Below are 20358 nucleotides of genomic sequence, written 5' to 3'. Positions count from 1 at the left end.
TTTTATTCAAAAGATTGTGATAATGTTTGACTCAAATCTTGAGTTAAATGTATTTGCCAATTCTGTATTTCTATGGTTTTTGTATTTATGTAAGTAAAATATTTTACTTAAAGTAATTCATGTGGTATTATCTACCTTAAATTGCTTGATATTAGAATATTCTGTTTTGATTTGAAAAAATTATATATGTATATGTATCTTATATACTTTCTCCTATTTCTGAATTTTTCATTTTTCAAGATTATTTTTCATTCAGTATTTTAATTACTTAGCAATTTGTTTTAATAATACAAATCAATACTTTTTAATGATACATAAATTTCACTATGTATCATTAATCTTATGCAGTTTTAAAATATTGAAAAGCAAATATAAATATTGATATCTAAATTTCTGTTATTTTTTTACCTTCTACATTGTTGATAATTTATAAAAATGTAAATGTCTTTGTTACTCATTTTTATTTTTTCTTCAGTATGAATGTTAAATTTCTAAAATTTATATTTGAAATAAAAATTATGTGGTCATAGATGCTATTGTTCTAATAATGGAGTAGGTAATGAATCTAGTGCAGTTCTATACTTTAAGCACCTTGCAATTAAACTAGAATTACAGTTATTGAATATAGTTATCGAATTGATAAATGATGGATGATTGTTTCATCATAATATTTATCATTGATACCTTTACTTGATTATGAATTTCTTTACAAAACTGATTAAATTTTATTGTCTGACAATTTCAAAGCAGTTGTTTTAGATAAGTCACAAATGTAATAGAGCTTATACATTATAGGAATATACAATATTCTGTTTTGTAACTGTTAGCTTTGCTAGAGGATAAACATTAACAAATAACTAATTATAGACTTAAACACTAAAAAAGTCCTAGCAGGAAAAGTGAAAATGTTGATACTGTAAATCTACAGAATTTACATTTTTTTCTAGCAAAATGTTATATTTTTCTTTACATAAATAAGAAGTTTTGATGCAGATATCTACCAGTGATCTAGACCAGTGATCCTCAAAGTCATCAATCTGTGGACCATTTAAACAGAATCAGATATAAACTGATCCAATTTCACTTAACTATGCTCCTGAATTAGTTCTTAATATATTAGATAATATTTATTTATTACCTGGAGAAACAACTTCATGTAAAAAGACAACAATAAATGGCATTACAAGATCATTAATTGCTTGAATATAACCACTGGCAGGATGATGAATGGCCCAAATGTATAAGAAACATTCAAATGCCTGAAAATACATAAAAAGATGATAATTGCAATTTATGTTTTGTAATTTATGTTTGCAATTTAAATATTCCATTCAGGTATTTTTATCTTGTTACTGCATGATACTATATATTTATGGGTTTTTCCCCATTATTTAAGATATACTTACCCAGTTTAAAACAAATCAAATCAGATCTGTTCATTGATTTCTTATAACATAAAAATACATCAGAACCCATCTATGAAAATTTTATTAATATACTAATTAAAGTTTTGTGTCTTAATGTATACTAACAAGTAAGTTTTAAAAAATATACTCACCACGCCTTTGTTTAAATTTTGATTTATTTGACAAAATGCATGTGGTGGAGTTTCCTCCTAAATACATTAATTTCTATACAGTTTAATACATTAAACTGTTTATAAGTTTATAATGATTTTATTATTGTTTTGTGACTTTCTTTTAATATCACCGCAAACCCAGGTTGAGAAATGCTGTCATAAAGAAATGATTTGACATTTAATAAAAATACTTACTTGTATGGNATAAAAATACATCAGAACCCATCTATGAAAATTTTATTAATATACTAATTAAAGTTTTGTGTCTTAATGTATACTAACAAGTTTTAAAAAATATACTCACCACGCCTTTGTTTAAATTTTTATTTATTTGGCAAAATGCGTGTGGTGATTATTAGTATTTTGATTTTATGTTCAGATGTTTGTGTTAAGATGAATTTATTCTTTTTAACTAGTCTGTAGTGTTTTTAATGTATTGACATAATAGTGAGGTTGCGGCCGAAGTTTTTAACGCAAAAATGTGAACGTCAGACGTTCAGCGCCACCATCCTGTAAGCATAGAAATTTGACAATGGCATTTGGAATGTTGAGCATGATTCTGCTGATGTTCCGAACGCCATTGTCAAACTTCTAGGGTGTGCTGAACATCCAATGTTCATGTTTTCGTGTTGAAAACTTTGGCCTCAATCTTGCTAATTTGTCAATAAGTAAGTAATTAAATGGATTTTCAAATTGTTCACTCAAAATTATTTTGAATTGCAGTTTTTCGTGGATGCCAGATTTTTTGTTTCTAAAATTACTTTATTCAGAACAATAATTGATTGATAATACCTAGTTTTTAACTTGAAAATGTTCACCTCATAAACATTTTAAATTTATTTTAGTTTTGATGCATTTTTATATAAATAATTTATAGAAAGGTAATTCTTCAATAGTAAATGGAGCTTTAGAAAGAACTTCATATAGCTTGCTATATTAAGTGTTTAAGAAAACCAATACAGAAACACAAGATTTGCATTAGATAAACCATTTGCACATGATAAACCAAATGGTATTATTTTTTGATTTGCTTAATCCAGTTTAATGGAGTGAGAAATCTTTTAACAAACATTATCTTACTGAGAACTAAAGTTAGAATCACTAAATATAAGCTTAACTATTAAGGACTTAATATAGCTATTTGAATTCAATTTGTCATGCTGATGCACAATATCCTTTTTATCTAAAGAAGAAAATCTGTCCCAAAAATTATATTATCTTGTTATATTTGTGTGATTTTTGTTTATGAAGTTGATATCAATAATTTACTTACTTGTTGATTCATAAAGTTTAAAGATTTTTTATTACCTATTTACATAATTGTTATATTTGGTTAAATGTTGCAAATTGAATTTCTACTAATAGGTTGTGAAATTAAATTAAGCTTTCTTTTAAGGTTTTTGTAAATAACATAAGAAGCAATGAAGGAAATTCTTGAAATCTTTCTTGTATTAGATTCCCTTCTCAAAATTTCACATTTTAGTAATAGGATATTTCTTTTATGGTTGTGTTCATCTTTCAATAAGATACAAATTTCTGTTAAGTTTTTTCCTAGCAGTTCTTCTATATACTTTTTCTTTCTGATTATTTACATATAAGAATATAATATAAAAAATTTTTTGTCTAAGCAACCTTTTTTTTTCTTGTTAAATTTGCAGCTGTAATGATACTTTTTTGAAATTCAGAATTTGCCAACTAATTTGTTTTTTAATTCAGTTTTAATGTGGTAATTAAGCTGTATATTGCATAAACAAAATTCATTTTAAATGAGAAGTGCTTATCATTTTGTCAAATTAGCTAGAATTATATCATGAGTTTATAATTAAACCATGGTAAAAACAAACATTTAATCATTGTTTTTATTTTTGCTTTATTTGAATAATTTGTTTTAAACATCAAATAATTTACAAATATACATTTACAAATTCATATAAAAAAATTTATATTAAAAATCTTCTTATAGACAAGCTCAGTAAATAAACTTTGGTATGATTATCAGTTCTTTCAGGTGCACATGAAATAATATAATATTGCATAGCAAAGAATTACCAAACAATTATGTGCTTTGAAAATGTTAGAAAAGTAATTCTCTTACAATGTTTTGTTGTTACTCCAAAAAAGAATATTACACATTATTTATATAATTTGTACCATTTTCAATTGTCTGAGATAATTCATCCAAAGATAATGAAAATTTGTACTCTGTAACAAAATCGGTAAAAGCAGCTATATTGTTGCATGGATGGAAAACTCAGTTCAAACACAGTGTGCTTAGTGCTGGCACTGGAAGCAACTGGTTGTTTTTCTGTAAGCTGTATACTGAAACTGGGTTCTTTTACTAATTGATCTGTACTGATGCATTTAGTTTATTTATTGAACTCATCCTATGTTTATATTTTTGATCACTGCTGTATTGAGCTCGTGATCTTCTGCATTTTGTAATTTTTTACTTTGTTAGTATCACTATTGTTTGTTTTTAAAAAGTTAATTATATAACTTTATCAGAGAATTGTAAAACTTGGTACCATATTCCAAATTCAAAAATAAATTTAGATACAATTTTTTAAAAGTTTGTTTATTGAATTGTTTCTATGTAGATTCTAGGCCTACTGAGTGATGCTTGACTAAATTATTCCAAATATTGTTCTAATAAATACTTTGGTTTCTTTAACTTAGCAGGTTTTTTAAATTTTATATCATATTATTTATTGTTAGCAATTAGGATAATGAAAATGGAGTTTAAATATTGACATACAACACAAATATTGCAATGTTAGAAACAGACATTTTTTTTTTCTTTTATTGAAGATTTAATTTGTGAATTTATCTGGAAGAAGCAATTTATTTCTAATTTAAATAATAGTAATAAAATTTATATAATTTTAATTCAATTACATATTGCTTTGATATGCTTTTTCTGTTTGCATGAATTGATTGAGAAAAATGGTGATAGGTTATATTGTGTTGTTTATCATGAGGGAAGTGGTGGTGATTTATAATTCATTGGATTGTCTTTTGAAAATATTGTGTATTTTTGACAAATTTACTTACCTCAACTATTCAAGAAACAGTAAATTTTTGAAACACCAGTATTGTTACAACTTGTGGCTCTTTTTCAAATTTATTACAGTAGAGCATTGATTATCCGACCCCCGATTAACTGTCACATCGGTTAACTGACCATTCTAGTCAGCAAATTTCAAATGCCCGCTAGTGATGTGGCACTACAATATTTGGCTATGTCTTGGCTACTTTAATATTATTTTTGTTAAATTTTTGCATGCTTTAGCTGGCATCAATGGCTTGACCATTGAAGGGAGGCCAGTATTTAAACGAGACTTAATTTTCTAATTATGAGTGGTTGTTTGTTTTGTGAGCAATAAAATAATTTAAAAATAATTTTTTAACGATACGATAGCGACGATTATTTTAAAAAAAAATTGTTAGGCTTAACATTGATGAAAATTCAATGCGAAGTTGGTTAATAGCGATATACAGTCAACCCCCCTATAACGGAAATTCTTATAACGTAGCGAAAAAATTGTAGCAATATTCGTATAGAGGAACTCCTAAAATGTCGTCGCCGACTTGTGTCGTGACAAGATTGATAGAATCTGGACCAATAGTGGATGAGCAGCCGAACTACTTTCCTCCGCCCTGCGCCACACTATGGAGAGTTTAAGCGGCTAAATTGAGTTTGCTATTGTCTGTACAGTATTATATATAAATTAGGTACTGTACATATAATTATATATAAATTATATATAAATTAGGTACTTTATATATAATTATATATTAACTTAATTTATTGTAACTTTATTATAATTATATATATATTTTTCGCCGTCTAGTAGCGCTAAGGTTTAGGCTAGAGTCTAGTGGAGAGTTTAGGCTAGCTATCGTCTGCAGAGTATGTAAATTAGGTACCGTAAGTCTAATATAGCACTGTAATTTTATACGTTTCTTGTGAAAGAAACATTTCTTATTCAACGGCCATAAAAATTATTTATATTAATTACGTCTCCAAAGGTCAACGAAGTTTTCGCAGAAAAATAATATCAGAAATCGCGGCCGCCGTTTGATGCGCTGTTCCGCGACGAAAACAAGCTTTAGCAACGGGCGTAGTCGAACGGTGCACACTCGGTAAGTAATCCTATAATTTTTTGTTTATAGCATAGTTTATACGGATTATTCCCAAAAAATTATACGTGTTTTGGAAATGTTGAGTGGAATTAGTCTAAAATCGGTTAATTTCATAGAAGAAAACCTTTCAAACAGCCTTAGTCCGTAAACTTCACACCTGTCGGGCTGTGATTGGCTCATGTATTTAATGATTCCTACAACGTAAAATTCGATTAACGTGGAATGTATCTAAGTGTTATAGGGGGGTCTACTGTACTAATAAACTAATTACATGGGATATACTAATATACTATACTAATAATGTATTTTTTTCAGTTATCTGATTTTTCAGTTATCCGACCAACCTGAGTCCCCAATTGAGTCGGATAATCGATGCTCTACTGTACATACAATACTTAACACAGAACAATAATATATTTGCTTTAACACTGTTAAGGCAATGTTATATTAATACAAGTATTGTCTGAATATGTTAAGTTGGATATTTCAAATTCAAAGTTATTTTTATTTATAAAAATATGTTAAAATGCAATTATCCCATAACAATAGAAGTTTGCAAACATATTTGTACATTATTAATTAACAATATAACTACATTTTGTAATCCTTTACAATTATTATTATTGAATTTTTTATGAACTGTTTCCCTTCTTAGAATTAGTTTCATTAAGCTGGAGGTTGCAAACATGATCCAATAAGAATAATATTAACCATATTTTTAAAGGCTGATATAATTTGATTCACTATACTTATACCTTTTTACGAATAAAATAATCCTATATTCAGTTAACATTTTAGACATCATTTAATGCCAATGTAAACAAAGTGTTTGCATTTGCCATTTTAAACTTATAAGCAATCACCCTTTATAGTGTATTGGAATTGTCAATAGTGTGAGGAAATTGGAAATTTGTCATTGTTTTAAATTTCCCATTCTTAGACTAAGTTCTCTTCATTTAAGAAATTACTTTAATTATTTTAAAACATTTTCCTAACATTTTATTATATTTTATTTTCTATTTTATATTAATATTAATAATATAAAAATTCAGCGTCATAAAATTTTAATTTTTTTTAATACATATTATTTATTACTTTTTATGTTTTATACCTTGGTACTACTATTTACTGATCAACTATTTTAAGTAAGCTAAATTTATCAGAAATTTCATGCACAGACAAAAAATATTTGAAATTATAATAGTACCAAATGCCTCAATATGTTTTATAGGTTTTAAGTTTAAAAAACTTTGAATAAAAATAATTGGAATACTTTATTCAAAATTTATTTTTAATAATCAACTTTGTCAGGAACTTGACCATTTGTACAGTAGAATAGTATATTACAAGAAAAAAAGAACTACTTAGTTTCAATTGATATTACTATTTTTACCTGTCACTTTAACAGCTACAAACATCAATATCAATTAAAAGATGTTATTAAAGAACTGAAATCAATAAGATCATTATAGGGATGTTGGGGGTGGTCCTTTGATGAATGTGCCCAATGATACATCCTTAGAATCTCAACATTTAAAATCACTAAGAAAACATAACCGACAAGCAATGCTATATATGTCACAACTCCATTGCCAAACTTCTGGCTCTTCAGTCAACTGTGTATGCTCAACAAGAACAGACATGTTTTGCTACTGCTAAGTAAAATATTTTCTCACATTTAAGTGTAGTAGTGTTTTGCTAATGCATATTTAACTTATATTATTTACTGGCATGTGGCACCTCAAATAATAAGTACACAGCGGTTGCATTAAATGTACCGTATATCTGCACAGATAAGACAAGGTATAAATTAAAAAAAGGATAAAGTTATAAAGTTTTAGCATATATCTGTCCTATAAAATGACCTCCAAACTATCAATGGCTTATGAATTTAGTTTAGATCAGCGATCATCATCTAGATCAGTGTTTCTCAACGGGGCGATATTGCCCCCATGTGGGCGTTTTTCCATGTTGAGGGGGCAAGTAGTAACAATTTATATTTTGGGGGGCGAAAAACAATTTTCTGGGTGATATAGTAAAACATTATATTAAGAATAATTAGATCATTTATTCGTTATATCGTACAATAATTAAACAAATAACATTATACTAGTCACTAGTCTATTCAATGCAGTATGAATTTGGCTTTAGCCTTGGCTCTCGGCATCGGAATTTTGAAGTGAAGGGTGCGATACTACATTGAAGGGGGCGACGATTCGTTAGAGGTTGAGAAACTGATCTAGATAATAATACTGTATAGTATCTACGGAATTATGTCCTATTTGTAATTTTTTGAATGAATGGATTTTATTATCTCATCTGGCAGCACTGCCTTGTGATTGTTGCAAACATCACACTGATTCTGGCATTTGGATAATGACCTTGACTATTCACAAAAACGTCGTCTGGGCTATTTTGTGGACATACCCTACTCTCTACTAGCAAATAATTACGGTTTGTCAGTTGTTTATAGTGGTTTTAATTTATATAAATTTCAATCTATTTTTTTTTTTTTTTCTTTCTTTTTTGTATCTGCCCTATAAGACGATCCTGGATTTTGGGGTTCTTTTTTATGATTCAACTATCATCTTATCTGCACAGATATGCAGTATATGGTAAACTTGTGTATTTACAACCGTTAAGTCTTTGTTTAAATTTAAAATATTTTGAACATATAAAATGTTCAAAAATGTTCTATTCCTAGCATTTTGGTTTTGGAATTGTTCTATTAACCTTGGGTTATGCTGAAAGCAGTCACCAGAAGTAAAGATTATTTAGTGTTATTGTTATAGTTTTTTGTGAATTGGATTCCAGTTTCTCTGAACCCATGGATTTATGCAATGGTGACAAATAGCGAAGATGATTATGATGAAGTGATTAATGCTCCTAACCTATAAACTATAACAGTCAATGATTTTCTGTTAATTAAGTTTGAAAAGAAGAAAACTGTTTTACATCATGTGGTAATTCATTTCAAAATACAGTTTAACAGGATATCAAGATTAATATTTGAGAAAAAAAAAACATCTTGGGTGTATTTCTTGTCATTGAAGACCAAGCAAATATTGATGTCAGTGATGTACTAAAATTACCTTGTTCTTACTTTACCAAAAGGACATCCAGAACATGACTTTCCACTTTTCCTATTAATTTAAATAATTATAATACAGGTAATCCCTGTATAACACGGTAGTTATGTTCCAAAAAATTGCCGTGTTATGCGAATCTGTGTTATACGAAACAAAGAACTAATACGAAAAGGAGGGTTAGGTTCCAAAAATTAAAAAACATGCTAGTATATTTTCATAATTAAGATAAATATCTTCATTAAAATTTTTTTAAGTGATACATATTAATATAAATTAAACAATGTTTTTTTTGTCATCACTAAAAACACTATTAATTAACCGAAAGCGTTTTCTTTTTGGCAAGTTATTCTTATCCTCTGAGCATTTTTCTGCATTATCTTCAGATCCATGCTTTACCTTTTGCAAAATGTATGTAATTTTAGATTGCTTGCTTCTAGTTAAAAGGTCTTTATAAATTTCCTTATATGGTGCTAAGTACTTATGAGGAATAAAGCAAGTATGGAATAAAGGAAAAACATTTGGCAATATCAGAAGCAGAATCGTCGCGATGTGGCAACATTGAAACAAGTTTCGAGAAGGACCACGTGTATCGACAGAAGGCGAGAAGAGAAAATTTACATACTTAAGTACTAATAGTTCACGAAAATAATAATTTTCGTGAACTATTATTACTTAAGTATGTAAAAATTTATTACATTTCCTGTTGTATGAGGGTTTTACCCAATTCTCGAACCGTGTCAGAGTAAATCCATGCTATAAAAGTACATGTTATACGGGGGATGGTACCACTTCTCGAACCGTGTTAGAGTGAATCTGTGCTATAGAAGTGCCGTGTTATACAGGGGTTACCTGTATACAATAAATGTCAAATATTTTGAACCTTAAAATTGTTATCACAGAGGAGGTCATTTTATATTGAAAAGTGTTATTTATTTATCAGAACCATGTAAGCCTATTTAATTTTGATTTCAGTTTGATTTAGTTTTAGTGTTATAGTTTATGATTAAAAACAGGCAGATTTAAAGCAGTTTTGACTTTTTATGATCTTTTATGGTAAGAAATAGTGAATGTTGATGATTTCAAGTGTATTAAAAGTATTATACCTCTCTCTCTATTTAACTGCCCCATGCATGAAGCAGAATGACAACTCTCATTTTTTAGAAAATTGCTAATGTATCTTTTTTCTCTTACTTTAGCTAACTTTACCAAGATATTTTTGAAACTAGACTAAATTTCAAGCACATTTAATTACAATAATTTTAGAATTACAGTTCTCAACCTGTGATTTTGAAAAGAACTGATATAGCTGAAAAAGCTGACATTTATCTTAAAAAAGATGACTGCCAAAATTTTAATCAAAATATAATAGTTTTGACAATTTTGATGGAATTCTCTAGTGCAAGATGTACAGAAATGGTAAAATAAAGTGTAATAAAATAATCCTATATTTAACATCTGTTTTGTACTTTTGATTATTTTGTACTCGTTATACTAAAATACTATAGTGTAGAACAAGGCTTCTTAAACTATGGCTCGCGACCCCATTTGAAGTCACTTAGCGAAATCTTGGGGTCGCGAGATTTTAATGCAAAATATTGAAAATAATTTGAGAGTTTTAAAATGGTACGCTTTGTGTCACTTCTGTTGCGGAGAGACAATGATTCAGCAACACTGACTGTAGTGTGAACTAGTGTAGTGTTGTCGCTTTTCTATACTGAAAAGCGACTACGCTACACTAGTTCTTCAGTTGTCTCTGTTCCATTGTAACACAAGAGTTGAACTGTGGTAGTACACCATTATTGTTTTTGCAAATTTGTATATATCTTTATTTTATATTTTTTTGGGGTCGCAAAAAAAATCACAATCATAAATGGGGTCGTGAATAAAGAAAGTTTAAGAAGCCCTGGTGTAGAATAGTGATTCTGCTAAATATAGAATTGACACTCTAAGTCTGGTCATCAATTCTAATATGTGGTTGTGTGAACACTTTTCATAATCATTATTTTTCTTTTTAAAAAATCTTTAAAAGTGTTATGTATAGTTTTCTTTTGCTTTCTTTAACAGCCAAAGAAAAAGTATATACAACACTTGATTGAATAATATTGACAAGAAGAAAAAACAAAGATTAGTGGCTTTGTATATATGAAAAAATTATTCAAAAAGCAGTATTTAAGAAAACAGAAATTGGAATCATCAGTGAGAAAAGCAGACAAATACCAAACATAACAGACATTGACAAAACCCTTGAATATAAGATTGTTTGCACAAAAAACAGACAGCTCAGAGCTCTGTAATTATTTTAAACTTTGATATGATATTCAAAGATTGAAAAGTTCTGCATCATTTTGCCCTACCTTCCTAAATATACATGAAATATATCATGAAACATATTGCATGTATATTTTTGAGCATCAATTTTCAAATTTGATATTCAAAAAATAACCTGCAATTTATCTGCAAATTTCACAACTGAATTATTTGTGAAATTTTAAAAAAAATTGCATAATTGATCATACATATTGCAAATGTGCATAATTAATCATACATATTATGTTAATACCAGGGCTGTGGAGTTGGAGTCGTGGAGTTTTTGGTGTTTTAGCCGGAGTCGGATGGTAAGGAAAAGTCGGAGTTGGAGTCGGTAGATTTTTACGTGACTCTACAGCCCTGGCAGGGCTGTGGAGTTTTGGTGTTTTAGTCGGAGTCGGATTGGTAAGGAAGAGTTGGAGTCGGTAGATTTTTACACGACTCCACAGCCCTGGTTAATACAATGATTTATATTGAAACTTCAGTGGTCTAGCTGCAATACCATTTCTTTGCTTTGATTATTTTCAGTTATAACTGGGTATTTATAACCTTTTTATCTTGTATTTAATATTTATTCTGGATATTTATTAGTTGTTATATATAGTTTTCTCAGAAATTTTCTTAATTTTTGCCAATCCTTTCAAAAACAGAATTTATTTTCAATAAATGAAGATATTTTATTTGCTATATGCAGTAGCAAATGAAACCTTCATTTTGTGAAAACATTTGAGTGAATAATAAAAAAAATAGTATTTATTCTTTTAAAATAAACTGTGCCAAATCATGTAGGCCTATATGATATATAAAAGCAAACATATTAGGAAATCTCATTCTGTCTCCTTTCCCTACTTATCCAACACATATGGGATAAATTTATTTTCTGCAGCAGCACATGTTTTTGACACTTCTTTCTCCAGTTTCAAATTGTTATCATTTCATTAAAACTTTCTTAAAATGAAAAAATGACAATTGACAGCGACACTGTACACATACAAACATAAAAGGTGTGCTGATATATTTATTAAAAAGAGAGATGATTTAATCATAGGGTAAACAAGTAAACTTGCACATTAGCAAAAATATTGTGTAGAAATACATGCACATTTCTTAATCGCTTTAGTTCCCACCAATTTTTAATATTAATGTAATTAAACATAAAAAATACTTAAAACTGAAAAAAATGAAAGAAATGCATTAATTTTGAAGAAAAAGCTTCAAACTTCATTTTCCATTGTCTCACATTTCTGTGAAATCCGACACTGATGAGTCATTGTGTTTACAGCTGGATTACCTTTAGAATAGCTGGTGTTGGATTTTTCAGGACATTCTCATAGAAGTCTCGGGAGGCGAAGGGTTTATAGTAGGGTGAATACTAGCTGGCCGTATATTTTTAAATAAAAATTAAAATTTTATTGCGATTTCCGACCCCCTCAACTTAATTAAATGTATATATAATAAAATATATTAATTAAAAAAATTAAAAAACTATTGGAAGTTGTTTTTGATATCAGAAAGTAGCTTTAAATAACTTTACCGAAGGAAAATCCGTGCACTAGAACTTTAGAACGATCAATGAAATTTGATATCAAACTCCCATTAAAAAACAATTAATTGTTAATCATGTGTCATTAAAGGTAGATTAAAATCGCTATAAAATTTTTTCGCACGGGTAAAAATTTTTGAAAAAATTTGGAGGCCTAAAAAACATCCAAAAATTGAAGAAGAAAAAATTTTTTAGGGGCAAAAGGACAGTTTTCTGTAACGCTATGTAACCTGCCCAAGTTAACTCGGGCGAGGAACTAAAGGGGTTACATTAAATTAATTAATTAACATATTTGACATAATGAGAACTAAATATATAAACTTTTCATTTCAACTTTAAAAAGGTTTTGTTTTTACTCTTTCTATCCTGTAGCTTTTTAAATCATGCTCTGATGCATTTAGCCAGATTTGCAGTGAGAATGGTTCAATAGTGTCACATCTAAGTCAACCCACTCTTAAATATAAGCTAATGTAGATTCGAAGTTCTGGAACAGTAGACTGATGCCTGTACTGTTATAGTATTATTTTTCATTGCTTGCTTTTTACTCTTTAGCAAAATAATTTAGCATGACTACAGACTAATAAAGTAAAAATGGTATTTTCAAAAAGAAGTTAACAGTTTAAAAAATTTATGAATCAGTTGATTTCTTGATTAGGTGTTTTTTTTTATAATTTAAATCTATATTCAAGAACATATGATAACAGTTGCTAGAACGTAAAAAATGGACTTAATTGGTCTAGAAGTATTTGGAAACATGTTATACGAGGCGTGTTTTTAAAGTAAGTACCGTTTTAATATAACGCCGCTGGAGCGCTGCAGTCGGCACTTAGCGCATGCGCGCTGTGTACCTACATCTGCTGGGAAGCCACAAACGCCATTACGGAGCCAATCGACTGTGTTTACTGTTGTTTGTGTGTTATTGAAATGCCGCCGCTCATTGAGAATCCCGCCGACTGCGAAGTGCGTGCCGTTATTCGTTTTCTCAGTGCTAAAGGCTTCGAAAGCGGCTGAAATTCATCGCCAAATCAGTGAAGTTTATGGTGAAAGCGTTATGAGTGAAGGAATGGTACGAAAATGGGTTAGGGCCTTTAGTAATGGCCGCACAAACATTCACGATGAGAAACGAAGTGGGCGACCTTCAGTCATTATCGACGATTTGATTGAAAAAGTGGACTGTAGAGTGAAAGAGAACAGACGATTCACGATTTCATCTTTATCTAAAGAGTTTCCTGCAGTTTCAAGAAGTGTTCTCTATGAAATTGTGACCGGACGATTAAATTATCGGAAGTTGTGTTCCCGTTGGGTGCCGAAAATGTTGACGGAGGAGCACAAAACCAAACGTTTGGCCAGTGCATTGACTTTTCTTGAGCGCTACAGTGACGAAGGAGATGATTTTTTAAGTCGTATTGTTACAGTCGATGAAACGTGGGTATCCTAAGTTACACTGGAATCAAAGCAACAATCCATGGAATGGCGACATTCATCATCTTCAAAAAAAGTCAAGTTCAAGCAAACAATTTCTGCTCAGAAAATCATGTGCACGGTGTTTTGGGACAGATAGAGTGTTGCTTGTTGATTTTTTGCCTCATGGTGAAACGATCAATCAGCTGCATACTGTGAGACTTTAAAAAAACTGCGCCGTGCAGTACAAAACAAAAGGCGGGGCTTACTGAGCAAGGGTGTCGTTTTGCTCCACGATAATGCTCGTCCACATACGGCAAATCAAACTCAAGACCTAATCACATCATTTGGCTGGGAACAATTAGACCACCCTCCATACAGTCCCGACCTAGCGCCGAGTGACTATCATTTGTTTCTGCATTTGAAGAAGCATCTGGCAGGGCAGCGCCATAACAATCACGACGAAGTCAAAACGACCGTTCTGCACTGGTTGTCTCATCAGGCGGCAACATTCTTTGAGGATGGAATACAAAAGCTGGTCCCAAGATACGATAAGTGTCTCAATATTAATGGGAATTATGTAGAAAAGTAGTGTAAAATATGGGCTTTCACATAAATAAAAATTTTGTTAAAAATGTTTGCTTGTTTTTTTTATATTTCAAAACGGTACTTACTTTAAAAACACGCCTCGTATTTTGATTTGACTGTAATAAAATAGGTTTCTTAGTGAAATCACATAAAATTTTTATTTGTAGTATAGAATAATAATTTTAGACTTACTTTATAGCAATTATAAGATTAATGAAAATGTGTAAATTTAAATGGTTAGTGAAATCTTTATTGGATGACAAAAATTTTAACAAAATCACTAATGTAATTATTACGATGTTTGAATTTTTCAAAATCGTCTAATATATATTATCAAAGCTGGACAATATTATAAAATCAATAATTAATCCTTATTAGTGAACATATTAAACTAGATTAATACACGTATTAATATTAAATTAATGTAGTTAGTTCTTTGATTATTTTTTCAAAGAGCTTTTCTTACGTATATAACATTTTTTTTAAACAATTCTTAAACATAACAATTAACACCTAAATTCTAATTCCAGCACTGAATGAACAAAAAATTTTAATGCTCAAATGTTTTCGGTCGTCTTTTAGATGGCCTTTTTGGCTTTATAAGGTATCAGCTTTTCGGGCCCTAGTCTCAAGAGCTTATTCCCACTGCTTTGATACTTCCAATATCTACAGAGAACTGAAACACGTCAAACGTATAGCATCGGCACACAGGTACCACCAGTCCTTAATAGACATGCTAACTGCCAACCAGCAATCTACAATAACTACCACCAACACGTGGGTTAATGATTCACAGCACAACCGTGTGGTTTTATCTTACGAACTGTCCCTTCAACAAATTTTTAGTAAAATTGCTAAGGAGTTAAACGTGCGCTTAACATATAAGAGAAAACAGAATATTTTCTGACTTTTTCTAATGCTAAGGACAAGTTTGATGATAAGAAAGTGCCAGGGGTGTACTGCATCCCTTTGCATGACGAACGTTTCAATTGTCGGATAACATACATTGGATCTACATACAGATCCTTTGAGGCTAGAGTATGAGACCACAAATATGATATGTCCAAGCAGAATTATAGTACTGCTCTAGCCCAGTATGCTACCAAACCCGGGGTTTCCCCATGTTGGGATGAAGCTACTCTTTTGCAAAGAGCCTTTGACCAACATGACTTACGCTTATTGGAGGCTCTTGAGATTTATATAGATACCATGAAGGAAAACTGCATTAACTCCAATTATATTCTGATTCCACAATCGTGGAAGTATTATTTACATTGCCACAAAGCACAACAATAATTGTATGTGTAATTATTTTTCATCTTTCTGCTTTGTAAAAGAAAACAATTTCCACATCGTTTACATCGCACTAATTTTTACAATGCTATAATAATTTATGTATAGCTTTATTTAAAAATAATTATATTTATTTTTTTAAAAAAATTGTATAAATACAAAACGACATATTCACAAAGGTAAAAACCTTGCTTCTGTCTATCTTTCCGCCGTTTCTACACCATCAGCAATCCTTAAAAACAATTCACAAGTTTCCGAGACGACCTTCCTTTTTAGGCTACTGTTTCGGCAAAAAATGTAAATATAGGTAAAGCGTCCTCTGGTGTTTATTAGCCATTTTTCACAATATCACATTTTAAGTAAAAATAGTAAAATAAACTATGGCCGGCGTAAATTACATTTTTAAAAAATTGTATAAATACAAAACGACATATTCACAAAGGTAAAAAACCTCGCTTCTGTCTATCTTTCCGCCGTTTCTACACCATCAGCAATCCTTAAAAACAATTCACAAGTTTCCAAGACGACCTTCCTTTTTAGGCTACTGTTTCGGCAAAAAATGTAAATATAGGTAAAGCGTCCTCTGGTGTTTATTAGCCATTTTTCACAATATCACATTTTAAGTAAAAATAGTAAAATAAACTATGGCTGGCATTAATTACATTTTTTAAAAAATTGTATAAATACAAAACAACATATTCACAAAGGTAAAAACCTTGCTTCTGTCTATCTTTCCGCTAGAAACGGCGGAAAGATATGTTTTATGAAAATCTCCATGTTTTGAGACCACCTAAACCAAAAAAAGGCAAAAAAGAAAAAATTCTATTTAGGATGGTGTACTGCATCTATTTAGGATGGAGTAATGATGAAGAAACAAAATTTGGCACAGTAGTTTGTGTATAAGGGGCATTGATGCTATTAAATTTTGGTGGTTAAAGGTTAAGGCGGTGAGGAGATAAAGGAGTGTCATATGTTGAGAGGAATAAGACTTAAAGATGACAATATTTTTATTATTAGCATTTACAATTTATGAAACTCATCACTACCTTCAAAATTAAGCTTTTTACCATTTTATCATAATTAAAAGTGTAAAAAGTTTTTCATAACAAAATCTCATAACAGATGGTGCCATATACAATTTTATTTATTGTAATTAAAAATATAGTGTAAAAGTTATTTTTTACAACCTGAAAAGTTATACAAATTGTTGCTGGGTTTTTTAATACTGGCACAGAACGTGCTGTTTCAGGTCAGTGGAGAAGAGAAATGATGAATAGATTGTGTGTAATTATGCTGTCTGCGTCTTCTTGTGGAATAAAACAATCTGTTGCTAATGTAAGAGGCTCATTTGCACAATATTGTGTTGAATGTAATCATGGCAAACAAAACATGTAAATAGAATAAAATAATCATAAAGTTGTATATTGTGTTTTGGTGTTTTGATTGTTTTAATGTTTTAAATAGTTTATCATTACAAACTTGTATTTTAAAAATGATGTTTTTATTTAATAGTTTAATATGTTTCTTCTAATTCAATGTCACGACTTGGTGCATTTTTTGACACTTAGCAAATAATTTCATCATCCGTTTTAATATGTTTAATTTCATCATCCAGTTTAATATGTGTGTATAATTTTTATATAAATAGAACTTCCTTGATTTTAAAAGAAGCGTCACTTGTTTTTAATGCAACAACTGCCATAACTAATGACTGGACTTCACATAATATCCATTATCTTATATTTTATTGTATGTAACATTCTTATATAATTAAAAACATTTTTTTTTTTAATCTTTTAAATACAGTAATACCTCGACTTATGTGAACCCGGAGTTACGCGGTTTTCAAATCTCACAATTTGTCTTTTGTTTGAGTGTCATTCAACTCTTGATTACTCACTCCCCCACACAATTGTTCAGCTTACATGTTCAGACATGTTGCACGGAATTGACGCATAGCTACAATTTTTTTTTGTGTTATTTATTTCTGTGTTTGTTATACCTACAGAGACTTGAGAGAGACTACTATGTCATCCAAACGAAGTAGAACTGGTTCTTCTGCATCAAACAAGAAAAGAAACACTTTATCTTTTGAATGTAAAGTTAACGTTATTAAAGACTTCGATACAAAAATGAAAATTTGTGAATTGGCAAAGAAGTTTGATCTACCAGAATCAACAGTCAGAACAATTATAAAAGGTAAAGAAAAAATTTTCAAAGCTGTGAAAAATGCTCAATCTTTAAATTCAAGCATCATTCGTAAACGTCACAGTATTATCGCTGAGATGGAAACAATGTTAAAATTATGGTGTGATAATCAAGTAAATGTGAAAAATTGTATAATATAATTTGTTATACATATGTATTATCTAAGATTTTATTAAACATTTTTTTCTAAATTATTGCTTTCTTTAGTCTCTGGCCCCAATTAAAAATTATTTGTATGTATTTATATGCAAAATTATACCCTGACTTATGCGGTTATTGCTTGGTCCCACCTATCGCGTAAGTTCGGGGTATTACTGTATACCACATTATTATTACAGTAATAAAACTATCAGCTAATTTTCAGTATGTATTGGTACATTCTTGCTAAAATGCAAAAATATAATAAATGTTTGATGTGCAGACCATTTTCCCACCATTGCTAAATTCTTGATGAAAACAGAAAAAAGATAGACAAATTCAATAATTATCAAAGAAAAATTTATAAATTCTGAAGATATCAAGAAGAGAGAGAAAATAAATTCAATTGTATTCTTGATATAACTGAAATAAATTGTATTAAAACCTATATGTTCATCAAACAATTAATGAAGGAATATATATATATCTTCATTAATTGTTTGCCCACACAGAGCTTGCAAGCAAACCCCATTTATATTCAGTATTTCAACAACCATAGTAATTGTTATATAACTATTGCTGAGAATGATGAGAATCAAACAAAATGTTTTCAATTTGATCAATTTTCTGGAACATTTACTATTGTTCTATAATCAAACCAATATGCAATAACAAATTTGAATTTAAAATGGCTTGAACATTTGGTTCTTCTTCTTCTGGTTCCATATTCATTTCTGAATGTAGGACTAGTATTATAACAATCTCAATTGTGCTTCACGTGTGAGTTCTTCTGCTTTCTTATTATTCCATTCACATATTACCTAACCGACTTTTCCTTCTCCTTCCTGGGCTTTTCTTTCCACAGATTTTTCCCTCTAAAATATTTCTCAAAATTTCATATTTACTTCCTCGGATGATGTGGCCAAAATACCCCATCTTTCTTCTTTTAACTGTATTTAAAACTTCTTTTTCTTTCCCCATTCTTTCCAAAACTTTATCATTTGTTATTCTATCTGTCCAAGATATTTTTAAAATTCTTCTATATAACCACATTTCGAATGCTTCAAGTTTGTTTAACGTATTTTTATCTAGGGTCCACGTTTCTACTCCATAAAACAAAACTGACATCACATAGCACCTTAACATTCTAATTTTAAGATGTAAATTAAAAACATTGCATTTGAAAAATTTCTGCATTCTGATAAAAGTACCTCTCGCATTTTCTATTCTAGATTTAATTTCTTTAATGCATCTGCCATCTTCCTGTATGATAGTCCCCAAATACTTAATTGATGAAACTGTATCAATTGTCCTGTTTTGTATCTGCAACGTTACATTATCTATATTTTTCTTGCATGAAATAAGTAGCTTTGTTTTCTTATAATTCATCTGAAGTCCATATAATTTACTTATTGAATTAATCTTTTCCATTAGTATTGTCAAATCATTTATATTTTCTGCTAAAACCACTGTATCGTCAGCATAACGTATATTATTTACATTCATCCCATTTATTACAATCCCAATGTGTTCCATATCTTCTAAAGCTTCTTTAAAAATTTCATCTGAATAAATATTAAAAAGTAAAGGTGATAAAATACATCCTTGCCTTACTCCTCTTTTTATTTCTATTTCTTCAGATAATTCAGAATCAATTGAAATGTTGGCTTTCTGTTCCCAGTAAAGATTTGTTATAATTTGCAATTCATTTCTATCAATTCCTTTCTTCCCAAGTATATCTATTAATTTATCATGCAGAATTCTATCAAATGCTTTTTCGTAGTCTATAAAACAGGCGTATATATCCTTGTTAACCTCTAAACTTCTTTCTACCAGAACTCTATAAGCAAAAAGAGCTTCTCTTGTTCCACAAGATTTTCTAAACCCAAACTGTGTGTTGCTTAAATCTTCTTCACATTTTTTATATATTCTTGTATGAATTATTCTTAAGAAAATTTTTAAAACGTGACTCATCAGGCTTATAGTTCTATAATCACCACACTTTTTTGCATTATCTTTTTTGGGAATTGCTATAAACGTAGACATTAAAAGATCTTGAGGAATTACAC

General features: G+C 29.7%; 1 long non-coding RNA gene and 1 pseudogene across 1 annotated transcript; one reads left to right on the top strand and one right to left on the bottom strand.

Moving 5' to 3' along the window:
• Positions 1–442: 442 nt before the first annotated feature.
• LOC111624227 lies at positions 443–1731 on the bottom strand. The gene is made up of 3 exons (XR_002756538.1): positions 1559–1731; positions 1407–1476; positions 443–1259 (listed from the first exon to the last, which is right to left on the bottom strand). It is a non-coding gene; the product is annotated as an uncharacterized LOC111624227 (long non-coding RNA).
• Positions 1732–13402: 11671 nt separating this feature from the next.
• On the top strand, positions 13403–14390 carry LOC111624226 (annotated as a pseudogene).
• The last annotated feature ends 5968 nt before the right edge of the window (positions 14391–20358 follow it).

Source organism: Centruroides sculpturatus, unplaced genomic scaffold (assembly GCF_000671375.1).
Source record: "Centruroides sculpturatus isolate CEXI.00-Female unplaced genomic scaffold, Cexi_2.0 scaffold61, whole genome shotgun sequence".
NCBI classification, from domain to species: domain Eukaryota; kingdom Metazoa; phylum Arthropoda; class Arachnida; order Scorpiones; family Buthidae; genus Centruroides; species Centruroides sculpturatus.
Note: the sequence above shows the minus strand (reverse complement) of the source record. Positions and strands in the feature narration are given on the sequence as shown.